General features: G+C 44.9%; 1 long non-coding RNA gene across 2 annotated transcripts in view; it reads left to right on the top strand.

The window, feature by feature from the left end:
- Positions 1-17,758, top strand: part of LOC141096532 (uncharacterized) — an 84,151-nt gene extending 66,393 nt beyond the window's left edge. For both annotated transcript variants that reach the window (XR_012233707.1, XR_012233706.1), the window contains exons 3-4: positions 15,373-15,435; positions 16,407-17,758. This is a non-coding gene — a long non-coding RNA (uncharacterized lncRNA). The remainder of the gene's footprint in view (positions 1-15,372; positions 15,436-16,406) is intronic.
- The last annotated feature ends 1,610 nt before the right edge of the window (positions 17,759-19,368 follow it).

Below are 19,368 nucleotides of genomic sequence, written 5' to 3'. Positions count from 1 at the left end.
TGAACCCAGTCATAAATGGCCTGTACCTTGGCCGGGTCCGTTTCAATAGTTGACGGAGACAAAATAAATCCCAAAAATGAAATCCTCTGTACACCAAAAAGGCACTTCGATCCCTTAACATACAAGGAATTCACTCTCAAAATCCAGAACACAGTCCGAACATATTCCACATGAGAATCCAATCCCTGGAAAAGATCAAAATATCATCCAGATAGATGATCAAAAACTTATCCACAAAGTCCCGGAAAATACCATTCATGAAGGATTGAAAGACAGAAGGGGCATTAGTGAGCCCAAAAGGCATCACCAGGTACTCAAAATGTCCCTCCGGAGTATTAAACGCCGTCTTCCATTCATCCCCATGCTTGATGCGAATAAGATTATACGCCCCCTGAGGTCACGCTTAGTAAACCAGCAAGCACCTTTAACTCTGGAGAATAAATCAGAAATCAGGGGTAACGGATACTGATATTTAACCGTAATTTTGTTAGGGAACGATAATCAATACAAGGCCTTAATGAACCATCTTTTTTGGCCACGAAAAAAAACCCAGCACCTAAGGGCGAAGAGGATGGTCTAATATGACCGTTCTTCAACGACTCCTTAATATAAAATCGCATAGCCTCATGTTCGGGTACAGATAAATTGAAAAGTCGACCCTTGGGAAATTTACACCCAGGTCTCAACTCAATTGCACAGTCATAACTCCTATGAGGAGGCAAAGACGCTGACTTGCTCTCACTAAATACATTATAAAAATCAGCCAAATAGTCAGGAACATCATGCGACTGGGGAGAGGTGGAGAAAACAGGAGTGTCGCCAAGAGCACACCGACAACCCCAACTCACCACAGACACAGATTTCCAATCCAAAACCGGATTATGGATTTGCAACCAGAACAATGGTATCATGTAAATTATGCAACACCAAAAATCTGCAATTTTCTTGGTGGACTGGGGCGACGCATTATCACCTGGGTCCAAAACTGAGGTTTATTCTTCGCCAAAGGAGTAGCATCAATACCCCTCAAAGAAATAGGCGTCCGCAGAGGTGTCATAGGAAAACCACAACGTTTAGCAAAATCCAAGTCCATCAGATTCAAGGCCGCTCCTGAATCCACAAAAGTCTTCGCGGAAAATGAGGTAAGGAGCAGATCAGAGTAATTGCCAAAAGAAACTTAGGTTGTACACCACCCACAGCAAATGTGTGTGCAAAACGTTTCTCTCGTTTAGGGCAGACAGAAATAACATAAGAGGCATCTCCACAGAAAAAACACAGCTTATTACGCCTTCTAAACTCCTGACGTTGCGCCCTAGACAAAACTCTATCACATTGCATTACATTTGCTCAAAATGTGGCAGCGCCTTCCGTGTAGTCTTGCGTTCACGTAAACGCCGATCAACTTGAATGGCTAATGACATAGAATTGTCAAGAGGGAACAGAAAATAACACCATAGTATTTTTTAAAGTTTCAGACAAACCCTTCCGAAAGAGAGTTGCCAATGCACTATCATTTCATGTAGTAAGGGCCGCCCACTTTCAGAATTTCTGACAGTATAACTCTGCAGGATCCTGACCCTGGTTCAATGCCAATAGGGCTCTCTCAGCTTGATCAATAGCATTAGGTTCATCATATAACAACCCCAAGGCTTGAAAAAATGCATCCACATTAGTCAAAACAGGATCTTCAGGTGTCAAAGAAAACGCCCAATCCTGGGGATCGCCGCGCAGCCAGGAGATGACAATTTTAACCTGCTGCGCAGAGCTCCCCGATGAGTTAGGCTTCAAGGCAAGAAATAATTTACAATTATTCTTAAAATTCAAAAATTTAGACCGATCCCCAAAAAACACATCAGGAGTAGGGATCTTTGGTTCAACAGCATGTGAATGAGTGAGATAGATGGAAATTCACCGCACTTCAGCAGCGAGCTGCTCCATACGATCAGACAATTGCTTAATCTCCATCAAGGAGAAAAAAAAAGAATCCTCCTACGGCCCCAGAGAAAAAGAGAAAATATACACAATAAAAAAAAAAATTCCGACACTTTTTTTTTTTTTACAATTCTCTCCTGCTTCTGAGTACCCTAGAATCTGCGGTATGGCTGGTGATTCTGTTATGAATGAGTCACCGAGGAGGAAAAAACAAAAAGCAAGCTAAGCCCAGAAAACCGGAGAGGTTGGTAACTAGCGGATTGCAGACCCCTGATCCTATCCACACAACTAGCAGTAGCCATGGAGCGTGCCTACGGTGGTCCTAGATGCCTCGTCACGGCCGGAGAACTAAATAAGCCTAAAGAAAGAAAGGGAAAATCTAAAGTGCCCCAGAGCAGACCCCAAAGCAATAGACATCCCCAACATGTATTGTCGGTGAAACAAGATGAAAACGCAAACACAGATAGAAAGATAGGCTGAGCAAACGATGGGGCCCTCACTAACTAGAAAGGACAGGAAAAAAAGCTGCTGTCTGCAATCACGCAAAAAACCCTGCCAAAAATGTCCAACACGTCTGATAGAAAAAGGCCCTGAAGTCGCTAGACTTCAATTCCCTATATCAGCACTCAGGTATATTCTGAAGACAGAGCAAAAGAGATCAACTGATCAGAGACAAAATGGGGATTCAGCCCAGTCCCAGCCAGGGCTGGCTGAACACAAAAACTTAGTAAACCAGACGAAAACTCATATGAACAATAGCAGAGAAAACTTAGCTTTAAGAAGGCAGGAACCAAACTGGAAATCAGAAGCCACAGTCAGGAGAAATCACCAGCAAGAAACTAGGGAGTCGGCTGCCTTAAATCCAATCAGAAATTCCTGATGTCCAATCACAGTCCTCTTCCTCAGGTGGCCGGTCTCTGCCATTTAGATCAGCTTCATTACCTCCCTTCACCAACAGAGGGAGTCCAGATAGAGACCTCACTACTCTGTCAGCACAGCCAGCTCCATAACCCTCACCAGAAGCCAGAGGCAAACCCGAAAATGAGCTCACTACCCACGGACGTGGATGTCTTCCTGGCTCCGAGAACATTGACACTGACTGCAGACTCTTCATCGGCTGGGACACACCAGGTTTCGAGAGCTGGAGCATAATGAGATGACACCTCTTCGAGAGACAGCTCTAAAGGCCGGAGACCGTGCGCTGGTCTGAGACAAGTGACATCGGGGCAAGTTGGAACACCATTGGGAAAAGACTCCTTATCGGGTGAAACCCTGCATTAGGCCCAATGGTCCCATTTATGAAGTTCAGCCCGAAGGGGAAGAAGGGGCACCTACCCGAATAGTCCACCCAAGTATGTTATGATCTTGCCTGTCCCAAGACCCCGAAGTTAAGGAGAGAATGCCAAGCACCCCTGCAATGCTTACCCCTACGGTTCCTGATTGTGATGAAGAGGACTCATTTGCTTGGTTACCTGAAAGGGATGGCTCATTGTCCATTAGAAGGGAGGAAGTACGCGGGCCTGAAACTCCAGAGATGGCTGCTCCAGAGAACTCAGGTAAACCGCCGTCCTCCACAACCCAACCTGATTCTACCACTCAACCTGAGTTACGTCGTACTGAGCGGACGACAGCTTTAATACCCCCAATCAGTATGAACAAGACCAATTCATTTGGCAATGGATTATTCAAGAGATGGAAGAATGCCAACGTCTACTACAAGAATTCTCGCCCGTGGAATGGCGAGCTGAAAGAGAGGGGGAGTGTAAGGAGGAAGACCAGGCTGCGGGCACCTGTACTGTGCCGGGTCCGGAATTGTCGAGGCTGCATCCCAGGTTGCGGATGAGAGAACCGTGGACACTTTACTGAGTGAAGTTTACTGAGTGAACTGTTACTATTTTTTTTGGCCTATTGTCCTTTAATCAATCCCAGTTTAACTGTTTATCTCCCTGCGAGAAGTACCCTTACTGTAAAATTAAACTGTTAACACTTGCTCTGCCTTTCTTGTGCCACTGCATCCCGCAACCTGCTTACACAGTAATGGCAGATTTTTAAATTACTGAGACAGGAGATGACAGTTACTACCAATAAGATTCTATACTTATTCTACGGGGCCCCCATGATTCTATGTACACTGCTGCTTCTGGTTACATTCCAACTAGACTTTAATCTCACTCAATACATTTGCATGGAGTGAGGTCAAGCTCATCTAGATGGCATGTGACCGCATGTATGCAAATCACGTACTTGTGTTCACACACCTACCACTCTCGGCCCTGACATTGGAGAATCCTCACAGATAGCAGTGCGCATGATGTGAGGATTCACAAGTCTGTAGTCACATAGAGTGACTGCAGACTTGTACCTCAAGGCCAGACAATGGCAGATTTACACTCACAGATCGTAGCCATTAAATGGATGCCAATCGGCTACATGCAAACTAATTGGTGGCCATTTAATGGCCTGTTTACATTGGGCCTATCGCATTTCCATCTGCACAGAATGATCGTTGATACATTTGTTCTGTGTGCACAAAATATCTTGCTATTGGCAGAACAGATTAACACAGGCCAATGTGTCACTGAGAACTATGATTTTCAAGACGCCAAAAAATTATGATACCCAAAGAATGAACGCTTTACTCACTCTTCGGGGGCTTGCCAGCTTGTTTAGATGGCCTGACAGTCGGGAATGAGCATTCCTGGAAATTCTCATTCACCACATTTACAACCTGTATAAAAGCAGCATTAAGGAGAACAGACCAAGCTATCCAGGAGTTTACAGATGAAGAAGAGATTAGAGACGGATCTGTAATACACAGAGCAGGACAAATGAAAAGATATTTTTCTTAGTAATAGAATTATGACATTTTGAACCATAACTCCCTTTACTCATGTAACCTCGTATTCATCTTTACACTTCATCCACGAAATGATAATTCTAGCATACCAAGAACTGTCGAAAACCTTGAAATAAAGCAGTAAATTAGAGATATTAAAATAATAATTATTACTATTATACTTAACATTGCAGTGTTAAAAATAATAATGCTCATTACTTTTTTATAATTGATACCTGTGTTTAGTATATTCTGTGTTCCAATAAACTGGGTGACATTGGTTTGCACACAGTGCAGTACTTCTGTTAATAAGGCATGAATCTGACGTACAAATTGAAGTGAACTACCAGAATAATCACATAAATACGCACATTTACACTAACTAATTGCTGCAAGTCGTTAATGATTTCAAGAACTCATCATGTTCTATCATGCTCTATGGAAACTTTTACGCGAAACACTGCTATGGGACCCCCTTTGTTTAGTTTGTAGAAAAGCGGCAGTAGCTAATAAAATAACAAAAAAGGGTCATGCTCAGGACTGGTAAGTCTGACGTACGGCACAACATACACAAACAACGGGATGGAATAGCGAGAGGAAGGCCCTAACAGTAGGGAGCACGGGATAGGGTACCTCCTAACTCGAACCTGTGCCTACTTCTAAGCTCCCCTAACGTCCTATGCAGGTCCTTCCCCCGCCACAATCATGTGCCTAGTCCCTAGCTGTCACCTCTCTATACACTGGCTAGTGCTCTGGCCGGCAAGGACATTAGCATCAACACTGCAGATGGTATCAACACAGGGTAAGTGACAAACATGAGACAGACAAGGAAAAGGAAAACTATTGTCATGACTCTGGACAGGATGGTTCCGCCTCAATCCTGGTCAGGTCAGGGATAATTTTAGTTCGCCTCTCTTTGGTTCAGGGGCAGCTATTTAATGTTGGCAGTTCCTGGATTTTGTGTCGGTGATACTTCCGTATACTCGGTTTGTGGTTGCTGACCCAGGTTACTTGTCCGTAAACGTTGTGCCTCTTTGCTTGTGTGCTTTGCTGTGTATGACCCGGTTTGTCCCCTGACTTTTGCCTCTGTATCCTGCTTTGCACTGCCCAGTCCCTACTGGTTATCTGACCCCTTGGCTTGTCTCGATTTACTCTTTGTCTTATCCCTAGGTACTATGCTCTTGTCTGGCTTTTGATCCTCGGCTTTCCTTGACCATGTTTACTGCCTGTGCCCTGTACTGTATGTGTTCAGTTTCCTTCCCTGTACTCACCCACGGTGGCTCCGCCCCCTGGTCATGTGACTGCCTTGTGCCAGGTCCTATGCTCACTGCTTAGTCTCAGGTCCTTGTGCACAGCGTGCCTTGTTCCTGCACTCCCTGCGCTCGTTCACATGTGGCGCCCCTGAGGCTCAGTCGCCACAGAGGTACTGCACCTTCCTCTCTCCTAAGGTGTGGTGACCCAGCATCCAGGTAAGTTGGAGGCTCCTGACCACGCTACAACACTCGCACCCCACACAATAGAGTAGTTCAGAATAACCACATTGCGGCTCCTTGCTTAGAGAGTAGCAGAGCACCTTTGGTGGTTCCCTGCTTGGAACACTAGATGTGCTGGGAGGTGGGTGGAGTTCAGAATATATATATATATATGAGAGGGATGGTTTAGGATGACAGGTTAGTCTGACAGGAGGTCAGTGAGGAAGGAAGCTACTCGGGAGGAGTGGGGATCCCTGGAAGAAGGGATGGAGGAAGGAGTGCTGCAGCTGCCTCAGTGACCTGAGCCAGCTGGCACGGGAAAGGAAAGGAAAGAAGGAGAAGGACGTTGACCTGAAGCCTGAGTTTCCATAGAAGGGAAAGGACAAGTATGGAACGTAGGAGTAAAGAGGAACACAGAGGACGTGGGTTAGAGGAAGAACCCTGCCTAGAAGTTCTAAGCGCAAGGCCAGGGCCCGGTCCCCGAGGTTGTATGAACACTAATGGTTCTGCAGCAGACACCGGTGGAGTAGTGGACTGTAAATGCACTACTCCCATCTAACACTTGAGGGCACAACAGCAATACGGATAGAGAGACGGGACTTAGGAGTAGAGAGTCCCCGAAGCAGACTACAGCTGTCTGCCGTGCAAGTAGAGTTCTTGGGAACATCTGTCAGGAGCTACTCCAGTGTACCACGGTACTGGGGATCTTCACACATAAAGGCGCTATAGAGGAGACGTTCAGGAAAGGCACATAAGTTGGTGGAGTGTGGAAGGGAGCTTTCCATCTTGCCTGGAGGTTGACTGAGTCCCTGACCCGGAGGACACGGCGCAGAAGCGGGCACTACAGACTGTGAGTAAAGCATTGGAACTACATGCCCTGGTGTCCTCCATTCCTTCCTGCGTCCGTCCGCCTGACACTACACCATCTAAGTGTCTCCACATCTACACTGCCCTGGGACAACAACCCTGCCTGTGGAGGGTTATACCACCATTGCTGCACCACACCATCTGTCCTGGAGGATCTGCATGCAGCGTCGGCTTAACACCTCCCTTGCCAACACCACAGGTGGCGTCACAAACTATTCATTTAATAACATTCAAACCACAACATCTTTCTATTTACTTGGGCGCCCAGGGCCACGGTCCAGGTCACCGCCACTGTGACACATCTCCCTGATACCGGCCCGGTACCGAGTACCCCACAGCCCTGGGAGGGCGACCCACATGTGCCCCCTGATAGCACCCCCTAGGCAGCGCCAGTGACACCATTGCTGTCATCACAGCTATACTCAACTACTGCCTCTGCTGCCAAGCTCCAAACAGCAGAGGATACAGAACCAGGAACCTGAACTCCACAGAAGCAGCAGATACACCACTGGCACCAGAGAGCAACAATCTCTTAGGCTGGTCTTCATAGATTAATTCTATTAGCAACAGTCATCTGATGCGTCATGTGACTATTTAAAGGATGGTGGGAGTGGTCACCACCCACATCAGTTTACCAGCAACAGAGCAGCTGCCAGCAAAGAAACTGACAATAACTCTTGGTGGCCCAAATTGAAAAAAACAACATTTAAATTATAGCAGAACAAGAGCTAGAGCTGTCACAAATCCAAAAATAAATTGTGACAGTATCTCCCGTTCAACGAGGGACCTCTGGACCCTTTACACCAGACTCACCAGAAATTATGTAAGGTGAGGGAGCCTCAACCTACTAGGATTCATCTCTGCATTCACTTGATCCTCAGGTTTAGGCAAACGTAGCCTGATGGTGGCGGAAATAACGTAGGCTCCGGAGGCGCAACAAATCTCCAGAACGCCGACCTGTGGAATATATTAACTACCTGCATTCCTGGGGGTAACTCCAACTGGAAGGTCCTAGGACTGAGAACAGCCGACACCCACTACGGGCCGATCACCCTAGAACTCCAGATCCCAGATGCATACTTCTACTTGATGTTTTAGTAGACACCCAGGGCCGGTTTTAGACAAAGTGGGGCCCTACGCAAAAGTTTAAAGTGGGGCCCCAAATGCTAACATTATAAAATCATACATTTAGGTTACATTACATGAACAGTTGGCAGAGTGGCCTGGAGCCAGTGCTGGCAATGTGGCCCCCATATTTAGGGGCCTTATATTGGCCGACGGGTCTGCCACTATTAGCATTACACAGGAGCGTTGCTAGGGTCAAAAAAGATTGGGGGGCCCAAGCCCCAAAGACAAAGAGTTGTCCCCCAACCCCCTCTTAATTTTTTTTTTTAACAGCAGATAACACAGCAGGGCTCCCAACCGTCCTGGATCCAGCGGGACAGTACCGATTTTGACACTCCCACCTGCAGGATTGTAGTTTTCCCGCACTGCGAATAAGCCACCACGCCCACCTGTTATTTCAGAAGGGGCTGTGTACCGATCGCCATACAATTTCCTCTATGCACAGCACACTCCAAAACAGAAGCCCTCCCCGGCTTACATGACCTCATCATACGTAACACCAGAGAGAGCAGTGATAACTCTGAGAACAGATAATATAGTAGATGTCACCTGCAGTCCTATGTAACACCACAGATAGTCTTACTCTGAGACGCTATGGCTATGTTCACATGCATTTTTTTCAGTAGCCAAAACCTGTTCTATTGGCAGTAAAAATGTGTTCAGAACACCTGTTTTTCAGCTTGTTTTCTGGTGTTCTTTACACTTTTTTCAGCTTTTTTTAAAGTGAGGATGTTGCTTTGTCTACAGTATGTTTAAGGCCACGATCACACATTGAGGATTCGGTCAGTATTTCACATCAGTATGTGCAAGTCAAAACCAGGAGGGTGAGAAATCCAGAAGTGGTGACGTGTTTCTTCTATACTTTTCCTCTGATTGTTCCACTTCTGTTTCTGCATTACAAATACTGATGTGAAATACTGTCCAAATACTGAACATGTAAACGAGACTTAATAGTTTAATTCACCAAAACCACTTAAAAAATTGCAGTGAAAAATGCCGTTGCAATATCTGCAGCTTTCTTTTCTATATTCTTTCATTGCTTTCTATGGGTGAAAACACACTGAAAGAAGTGACACGCTGCAGATTTAAAAAGCGCTACAGTCCTGAAATTCAGTCAGAAAAAAACAAGCGCATGCAGGAGATTTCGGAAATCTCATATGTTTTGCTGGCACTTTAAAAAGCAGCTTTTGGCCATGTTCATATGCAGAATTTTTGCAGCTTTTTCTTCTGGAAATAAGAAGTTTACAGCATTTTATAGCACAAGCAAAGACTTGAGATTTTCAGAGATCTCCTGCACACCCTTTTATTTTCTCCTGACTGAATTTCACAACTGCAGCGTGTCACTTCTTTCAGCAATTTTTTTTCACCCATAGAAAGCAATGAAAAAGTTTTAGAAAAGCTGCAAATGTCGCAACGTTGTTTTTCGCTGTGTTTTTGGTGAATAAAGCGAACTTTATTAAACATGTACTGTAGACAAAATGAATACTATACAAAAAAAAAAAAACCCAGCAAAAGCTCTAAGGGTCTGTGTCCACAATCAGTATACTCTGGATGCTGCGTACATCCGCAGCATCCGACCCGCAGCGGTCAGATGTTACAGCATAGTGGATGGGATGAACACATGTGGAATCACCTGCGTAAGATGGCAGCACTTTAGAAGGAGCACATGTCCGCTGCGTCCAAAGTGCTGCCATTTCCGGATCGTCTGCACATACCCTAAAAATGGGTGTTTTGAAAGCAGTGTTTTTACTGCCAAGAGAGCCGGCTTTGGCTGCAAAAAAAACAAACAAACACCAAAAACGCTGATTCAAATGCACACCTGTACTAGTACTATATATATGTGTATGGTTTACCCTTATTATTTCACATGGAAATTCATTTATTTCTATATAATAAATCCCCTGATTTATCTGCTGAGACAACTCAGGAAGAAACGCTGCTGGACAAATGACGGCAGTTATCTTATAGGGACCAATGAATCTAGGTCCTAACTTTCAGGAAGGAACCGTCATCCTGAAACTCCTGGTAGACAATCACACAAAATCATTCACATTCAGTCCGGACCTGGCATGCGTTTACTGACAGTCATACGTTTATACCTGTCTCTCCTGACCCTGTTAGGAACAGGTAGTGGCGAAACAGGACCAGATGACCTGGTATGTGATACTTTAGAACGTGCGAAAACATTGCAGGTAGACACTTGTTCAACCACATCCTGATGCAACCCCGGCTACCAAAATCGACGAGAAAGGAAGTCTGCAGTTGCCTTACCACATTGGTGACCAGCAAGTACAGAGTCATATTCTCTAGCTACTTTGCAGCGCAATTTAGACAGCACAACAACCTCCCCGAAGGGTAAGAGGCAGGGACATCCCCGAGCCTCCAACATCTAACACTCTTGGTTTGGGTGCAAGGCTGAAATTGGGGCAGGGTCCTCAAAGCCTGACAAAAATATCAGTAAGGTCCCTGTTTATACAGCAGAAGGGGAAACATTTAGATAGTTACCATGACAGTAATCTCCCCACTTTACAATCTATCTGGATTATGCTTCCAGGGCTAACCCAGAACCATTGGAGTGTGGACACCAGTCAGGGCATAAGAGATTACTTTGTAGGGGGGGTCATCGTGGCCGTCCTGTATATTTATATATGTTGTTGAATGCTGATATAAGTCTCCAGTGTAATATTGTAATTCTGATGCACAATGTAGATAATAGGGACAGTGCATTGTACAGTTTGGATACTACATGGGGGCATAGAGTTCTTGAGTATGAGCCACCATATAAATAGTTAACATAGGAGGAGTTAGTTGGGGAGTAAGGTAGCAGGATTTCCTGTTTTATTTCAGTTAGGGCGGGTAGCCCTTATTGCTCCTGTGGGCGACATGCCCGAGCTACCCAACGCCCCGCAACGTGAAAGGAAGTGCCCAGCCATCCGGAGACAGTGTGCAGTTAGTGAAGTGACAGCTGAAGTGAGAGGAGATTGAGTTTCCTCAGAAGCGGGAGATTGAGTTTTCCCAGGAAGAACACTGCATTACAGAATGCGGCAGGACAGACGGGCAGGTAACTCAGGATGTGGAGATTGCTAGCATGGGTGGACTCCCTTGGTGCCGGGACGAAACAGATGAGGGACCCCCTGTATACAGTGAGTGTACACAACGAGGCCGCCGAGAAAACGTACAGTGTGGTACGACCCGATCTCGACCTGTGTGGCAGGGAGAGAAGAGAAGGGAAAGATGCAGTATTGTGTAACATGGAAACTGTTGTTGTAGATGGAATGTATCTGGATGTGCTGCGAAGATCCGAAAGTAAAGGTTTGAGTTGGAGGTGGACTGTGTCTCTGTTTATTCAGAAGTGGCCAGAGGTAACTCTAAGGAACAGAGTGGAGACCCTGATGTCGCAGGGAACGAGCAGGCAAGTACGTTGCCAAAAGAATGTGATTTTCTTATAAGGAAAGGCCAGGGCATGCAAAGCCCACTAAATTCAGCCAAGACTACTGTCCTGGCCAACTCCCACAACTTCATAATGCAAAGACCCCACTTTCAGCCTTATGTTATGAACAATCTGTGTCAGTGTTCTCTGTGCAAGTGGTGCTGAGTCGATGACGCAAATAGGAATAGGTTTAGCCAAGATATAGCAGACAAAACCATGAGCAAACTCATCATCCACCATACAGGCTCCAGCTCCACTGTCTACAAACACAAAAAAAATTTCATACCTGCTTTCTAGCACCACCTCTGCTTTCAGGACAAAACGAGAACTTCAGGTTGATAACAAACACACCCCTTGATTATCAAGCTCAAGGTTCCCAAGGGTTAATCAAGTTTCTTTTTGCTTTTTAATTACAGGATAGGCCCCAATAAAATGTCCATTCATCCCACCCAAAAAAACATACACCCTTTTTCTTGCAAGTGTCGGGAGAAACATACGACATGGACACACCTCCCAACTGCAGGAGAACCTCTAGCTCCGCAAGTATAGGTTCATCCCCGGTCCTAGACTCCAATATCGGGATCTTGTCCCGGAAAGACGGCTCAGAAGCTGGTCATATTACCCAACTGTCCTGCAGGCGTCTATACACCCGAATAGCCAAGTACCTTCTGCAGCCAGATGCAGTGTGACTGTCTGCAGCTTCTGACATACCCATGACACCTGGCTAGTGCACTGTCCGGCAAGGACGCTAGCCTCACCACTGCAGATGGTATCAACACAGGGGAAGTGACAAACAAGAGGCATTCAAGGAAAGGGAAAACTATACTCAGCTACTGCCTCTGCTGCCAAGCTCCAAACAGCAAAGAATATGGAACCCAAAGCCTGAACTCCACAGGAGCAGCAGATACACCACTGGTACCAGAGAGCAGCAAACTCCAGGCTGGTCTTCATAGATTAACTCTATTACCAACAGTCAGCTGATGCACCCATCATTTGACGATTCAATTGATGGTGGGAATGGTCACCACCCACATCAGCTGACCAACAACAAAGCAGCTGCCAACAAAGAAACTTAAAACCTGGCACTCAACTTAGTGCTTAGTGGAACAATTTATTGTAGTACCAGAAAACATTTCGGTCAGTATAGACCACCAGTTACTACAAAGTGAAAAAATAAATAAATAAACACAAATAAAGTATATACAGAGAATCAATTCTGGTCATAATGGTGTAAATAGCATACAACTTAATTTCTGAGACCCCAAAATATTGCTAAAATGGTCAGATTAGGAGGATAGAAGAATAGGACGTACCGTGCTTAGATATTAAATGTAGTTAATGGAGGGCATCTTGTAAATGTCCCTATGATGGGTGACACTATTAGAGGGTAGAGACTGAGCCAGGGAAAATAGTGTCATTGCTAGTGTTGAGCTTTCCGATACCGCAAGTATCGGGTATCGGCCGATATTAGCTGTATCGGAATTCCGATACTGACTTCTGACTTTTTTCATATCGGATACCGGAATCGGAAGTTCCCATAATGCTATGAGCCCGCTCGCTTTGATTCAGCCAATGGGAATCCTCAGAAGTGTGGGCACATCCTGTTAGGCATGTAGGCATGTTAACTATTGGCATGGCTGTGAATGGCTGCTGAAATGATGTCATGATGCACTATAAAAGCCACCGCCGCCACCATTTCTGGTCACTCTGCTGTGAATTCAGTTAGGGACAGGCTGCTGTTGAAGACTGTGAGGGACAGTTAGAAATAGCGATTCTCAAAACAATATTGTGCTTTACCCAGGCTACATAAACCACCACTGTAGCTTTCTTTTCCCTAGCAGCAGTGTTCACAGCTGTCTGCAAGGGCTGTGTGAGTGCAGCTCACGCTGTGGAGTGGGTCCTGCAGCCACGCCTGTTTGTAGGCCGCCCAGCGTGCCTCACTGCTGCCTCATACATATTTTTCTTTTTGAGCTGCTTATTTTTAAAAAATTCTATCTAGTGTGCTTCCATCCATATCCATATGCTTTGGTTGCAAACACTAGTAGTAGACAGCGGAGCCTTTCTGCAGCCTTTCAGTGCTAGTGCCCACTTAGCTGCACTGTTCATGGCTGCAAGGGGGAGGAAGAAAGAAAAACTTCCTGACAACAAATAGGTCAATAAATAAAATTGCTTTATTAAGGATACAGGGCAAGGAACAATACAGATAAAAATTTGTATAAGTTGGTAACTTGTCATAAGATGTAAAAAGGCACCACCAAAGTCCTCACATGTCACTCAAGCATAACCCAAATGGGGAGGACAAAAAGAAAAAAACACAAAAGTGTTATATCAGACACACAGGGTGTAATGTGGGGACATAGCCCACTCAGTATAGCAGTGATACCATCAAGATATATTACACAAAAGATAAATCTGTCCTACATTACCGATATAGATGTCCGTACACAGAGACAAGTGGGAGGACCAGGTACCCGCCCCGACGCGCGTTTCGGGAGCCTTCGTCAGGGGGCGCTATGACAGAATAATCATAAGTGCTTTTTATAGTGCAATTTTATTTATTGACCTATTTGTTGTCAGGAAGTTTCTTTCTTCCTCCCCCTTGCATATGTTTGTTTGATAAATGGTCTTTTTCTAGTCCACAACACCATGAGTACTATGGGGTTACTATTACCCTTCTGCTGGTAGTATATATTATATTTTATACCCCATTGCATTTGCTATGTTAGTGCGTGCTACCTTTATCTTTTATTTGCATGTTTATGCTGTGTTTTGCACAGGTCTTGGTGGCACTATTATGGACTTTCGAGCTAAAGAGAAATCCTGGCTTGGCCAAATGGAACGGGTCTTTGGTTCTAATACTGGAACTTCACAATCTGATGACTCCAAATTTGATGATCTCTGTTCCTCCAAACAAGAGCATTTGATTAGTCGTACTAAATTGTGGTGGAACAGGGCCTTTCTTGACAAATATGTTACTAGTAATATGATACCCAGGGGCTTGAGGGTTCGGGTAATTCCCACCTTTCCCATTCAGGATGCACAGTTCATTTCTAGCTGGGAAGAGGCGTGCAGTGTGTGTTCCATCACCCTGATGAAGCTCTTAATTGGTCACAATACAACTAAAATTTGTGAATTAGACAAACTGATCGATTTAGCACAAAATGATATAAGGTCCAATAGTTCGGCTGAGAAAATCCGTACTTTTGATTCGAATCTTGAGAAAATATTGGATGTTACAGTTAAAAAAATACAGGAAACCCAGCAAAATAAATTTACTAGGGATCAGAGAGATTACCAGCAACGTACTGTGTACCTATGGAGAAGAAGGAAAAATTCTTCACAGACTCTACATCATTCCTCTTCTATTACATCTTTATCTTCGATCGGTGGTCAATTGGATGTTTCATCAGCTTCTATGACCACACGGTCTGGAGCTAGGATTAACAGGTCACGCAACCATAACTACTATCCACAAAAAAGGCGACATCTTCGCTCACCAGACCATCCTAATAATGACAATAAGGTGATTAATCTGAGTGAGCATATTCTGTCAGCTGCTGATCTATCACTATTAAGTCGTGGTTTGTCTTTCTCACCCACTGTTGGCTTTGATTCCTTCACAGTAATTAAGGATCTTCATTTATTTGCCAGACCATTAATTTTTAAACGACATTTTTTTGATAAGCAATCATATGATCTCTTCCCTACAGAGGAAGAGCAAGTTGCGGTGAGGACACTTGAGGAGCTCTCCAGTGGCAAGTCCGATGAGGGAGGTAAGATTCCCCCTACGATTCGACCTCATTCCCGGAAGTTTCCCCCGCTCTCGACATGCGCTAGCATTGATATGTTTGTACAAGTGGTTACCCAGGATCTCCTTAAGATTCCTCAACATTTTCGTAGGGACAATTTGAGTAGAGAGGAGAGATCAAGACTTCGCTTCCTTAAAGAGCTCCAGAATATTGAATTGAAACCAGCGGACAAGGGGGGTAATGTGGTGATTTGGCCCAAGGCCATGTATGTAAAAGAAGCTTTGGGACAGCTGCACAATACAGTCCATTTTACAAGTGGACCCGATTATTTCTAAAATCCTACCTGAAAAGCCATCTTTGTCCTTTAGGAGAGCCAGAAACCTAAAGGATCACCAGACCCACATTCTCTTTGTGGGTGAGACAAAGACTACATTTTTGGATTTTGTTCCCATTCGACGTGGATGTCGTCCCTGTGGTCACTGCGTCGCCTGCCCTAATATCGATCGAGCCTCCACTTTTGTGGACTCAAATGGCAAGGTTTTTCGTATTAAAAAAACTATCACTTGTGAGACCCGCCACGTGATCTACTACACTACCTGTCCATGTAGACTTATCTATGTGGGATTGACATCGCGCCAACTTAAGGTGCGAGTACGTGAACACATCTTGGGAATTGAGGCGGCAGCTGACCACACGGACGCATCCACGTTGAAAACAATTCCACGCCATTTTAAATTGTTTCATAACAGCGACAGTAAATTGATCAGATTTAAAGGTATTGATATGGTTGATGCGGGCATTAGGGGTGGTAGAATGTCTTCCAGACTGGCGCGCCTCGAATCCAGGTGGATCTGGACACTTAAAACTGTGCACCCTCATGGGTTGAACGAAAATTTGAGTTTTGCCCCTTTTTTGGAGTAGGTGTTTATTTTTTGTAAAAAGCTGCTTTCTTGTCATTTATTTTTAATTTCTTCCTTGTTTTAATCTCTTTTTAGTATATATAGTGCTGGGTACTGTGGATTCCGGAATTTTGAGGATATATGATGAAGAGGACCACATTTCATCTTTTGGATCTTCACATCGAAGAACGTCATGTGACGAAATTCTTGTTATGGACACTGTATATGTGTCATGAGTTAGGGTTATAGGTGTATATCTCTGTACATGTAGTCATACTTATATATCCACATTTATGGTGATATACCTTTTCACGTTGTATGTTTTAAGATTGCTGTAGATACATTTGTAATATTTGGGTATATATTAGTGTTACAGTTGCGGGTTTATTTCAGAGGGTATCCTCTAGCCCAATTAAGCAGTAGTATCTGTGCTGCGGGTAATGGGCACATATATATTATATCTAGTAATATTGCTCTGTGGACCCTTTCTTTTTTCATTATATATGCTATTGACATCCTATATCTGAGTACAGTGTCACATAGTTGACTGTCATTATCCGTTTGGTTGGGACTTGTTCCTAAGCAATAGGTTATTCATTCTCATATACTTTCTATATGCATGTCCGTTTTAGTATGCCTGTCATATTTGGTTTATCTATTGGTATTATTTTATGTATTATTTACTTTTTCTATTGTACTTGTTATCAATATTCCAATGTGCGTTATCTTTGATAATATATTCATGGTGTTATCCTTTAGACCCGCTACTGCTGTCTTCCGCCTATGCAGGACTTATTGCCCTCAACCAATATGGCGTCTACTCTCATATGTTCGCTATGCGCATGCCTGATTTACTCTGTGTGACTCGTGGGATCCTCCTCCTGGTCGGCGCATGGCAGCTTTGGGCGTCCGGTCACGTGGGGCCCTGCGTCATCCGGGCGTCACGGCTGCTCATCTGCCGAACGTGGGGGCGGATCCACGGTTACCCGGGCAGCGCTGGGTGACTTCCGCCCAACACACTGATTGGCCCTTCCGGTTTCTGCACTATAAAAAGCACTTATGATTATTCTGTCATAGCGCCCACTGACGAAGGCTCCCGAAACGCGCGTCGGGGCGGGTACCTGGTCCTCCCACTTGTCTCTGTGTACGGGCATCTATATCGGTAATGTAGGACAGATTTATCTTTTGTGTCATGACTTTGTGTAATATATCTTGATGGTATCACTGCTATACTGAGTGGGCTATGTCCCCACATTACACCCTGTGTTTCTGATATAACACTTTTGTGTTTTTTTCTTTTTGTCCTCCCCATTTGGGTTATGTTTGAGTGACATGTGAGGACTTTGGTGCCTTTTTATATCTTATGACAAGTTACCAACTTATACTACTATAATTTTTATCTGTATTGTTCCTTGCCCTGTATCCTTAATAAAGCAATTTTATTTATTGACCTATTTGTTGTCAGGAAGTTTTTCTTTCTTCCTCCCCCTTGCATATGTTTGTTTGACAAATGGTCTTTTTCTAGTCCACAACACCATGAGTACTATGGGGTTACTATTACCCTTCTGCTGGTAGTATATATTATATTTTATACCCCATTGCGTTTGATATGTTGGTGCGTGCTACCTTTATCTTTTATTACTGTTCACGGCTGTCTGAGAGGTCTCTGACTGTGTGTGAGTGCAGCTCACGCTGAGTAGTGTGTCTTGCAGCTACGTCTGGTTGTAGGCGGCTCAGCGTGTCACTGCCTCACACATTTTTCTTTTATTGCAGCTCATTTTTTCTCCTATTAGTGTGCATCCATCCGTATCCATATACGGTGGTTGCAAACACTCTAGGAGTACACAGCGGAGCCTTTCTGCAGCCTGTCAGTGCTAGTGCCCACTTAGCTGCACTGTTCACGGCTGTCTGAGAGGTCTCTGACTGTGTGTGAGTGCAGCTCACGCTGAGTAGTGTGTCCTGCAGCTACGTCTGGTTGTAGGCCGCTCGGCGTGCGTCACTGCCTCACACATATTTTTCTAGTGTGCATCCATCCATATCCATCTACATTGGTTGGTTGCAAACACTATATAGGAGTAGATAGAGGAGCCTTTTTTCTGGCTTGTGCCCTTCAGCTGCAGCCAGATTAGTATTACCCAATTTTTTTTGGAGCCTCATCTTTTGCATTGTAGGTTACCTTACTGCATTGTAATAGCTCCAGAAAGTTGGTGATACTCTCACATTCAAATCTTTGGTCACATCCTTTTAGTTTTTTTTCCCAAAAAAAAACAAAACAAAGTTTACCAAACACTACATTTGAAAGTTGTGTAGGCCACATTAGCTCCCATTAAAGTGTAGTCGACACACACACTGCATAAAATTAGTGTTTCTTAAACCTGTAACCAGCTGTTCAGGAATAAGCACACTAAGGCCCCCCCTTTGTACTTTTCTGTCTGTCTTTCTCAGTCTAGCAAGATGAAGAAGGCAGGGAGTAAGGCACGTGGGCGTGGAGTTTCAGCAGGGAGAGGACGTGGGGATTCTGCAGGGAGAGGACGTGGGGATTCTGCAGGGAGAGGACGTGGGGGATTCAGTGCCTGCTTTTGGCACCAGTGAGTCAGCATCCCCCAGTTTTAGCAGGCAACAGTCCTTTATGCGCAGCTTTGTATGACCTCACCGTACCCCACTGCTGCGGGAGGAACAAATTGAAGCCGTTGTGGGATGGATGGCAGCTAACGCATCAACTTCAATTTCTTCCACATCCTCTCAGGGCCAGAGCACCGAAGAGCAACCATCTGTCTCTTCACCACCTGCCAAAGTGCCCAGGCAGTCAGAGAGCCCTGGACAGGAGCCATCACAGTCTCTACTTCTGTTCTCGGAATCTGTTGGTTTGGAAAGAGGGGGCCAGCCAAGCAGCATTCTAGAATGTGAAGAAGAGGGAGTATGCAGTGATGCGCAACTTCTTTGTCCCTCTGAATCTGAAGAGGCGGGTGGGCCAGTGCCTATGGTCAGCACACCTCAGTACGCATCAGATGTTGACGAGACACAGGTGCCACTTTCTGTTGCGTACGGTGCTGGCGAG

The sequence above is a fragment of the Dendrobates tinctorius genome, unplaced genomic scaffold, assembly GCF_039654945.1.
Source record: "Dendrobates tinctorius isolate UK_male_01 unplaced genomic scaffold, ASM3965494v1 ptg000075l, whole genome shotgun sequence".
Lineage (NCBI taxonomy): Eukaryota > Metazoa > Chordata > Amphibia > Anura > Dendrobatidae > Dendrobates > Dendrobates tinctorius.
The sequence above is the reverse complement of the archived record's forward strand: the minus strand, read 5'-3'. Positions and strand labels throughout refer to the sequence as shown.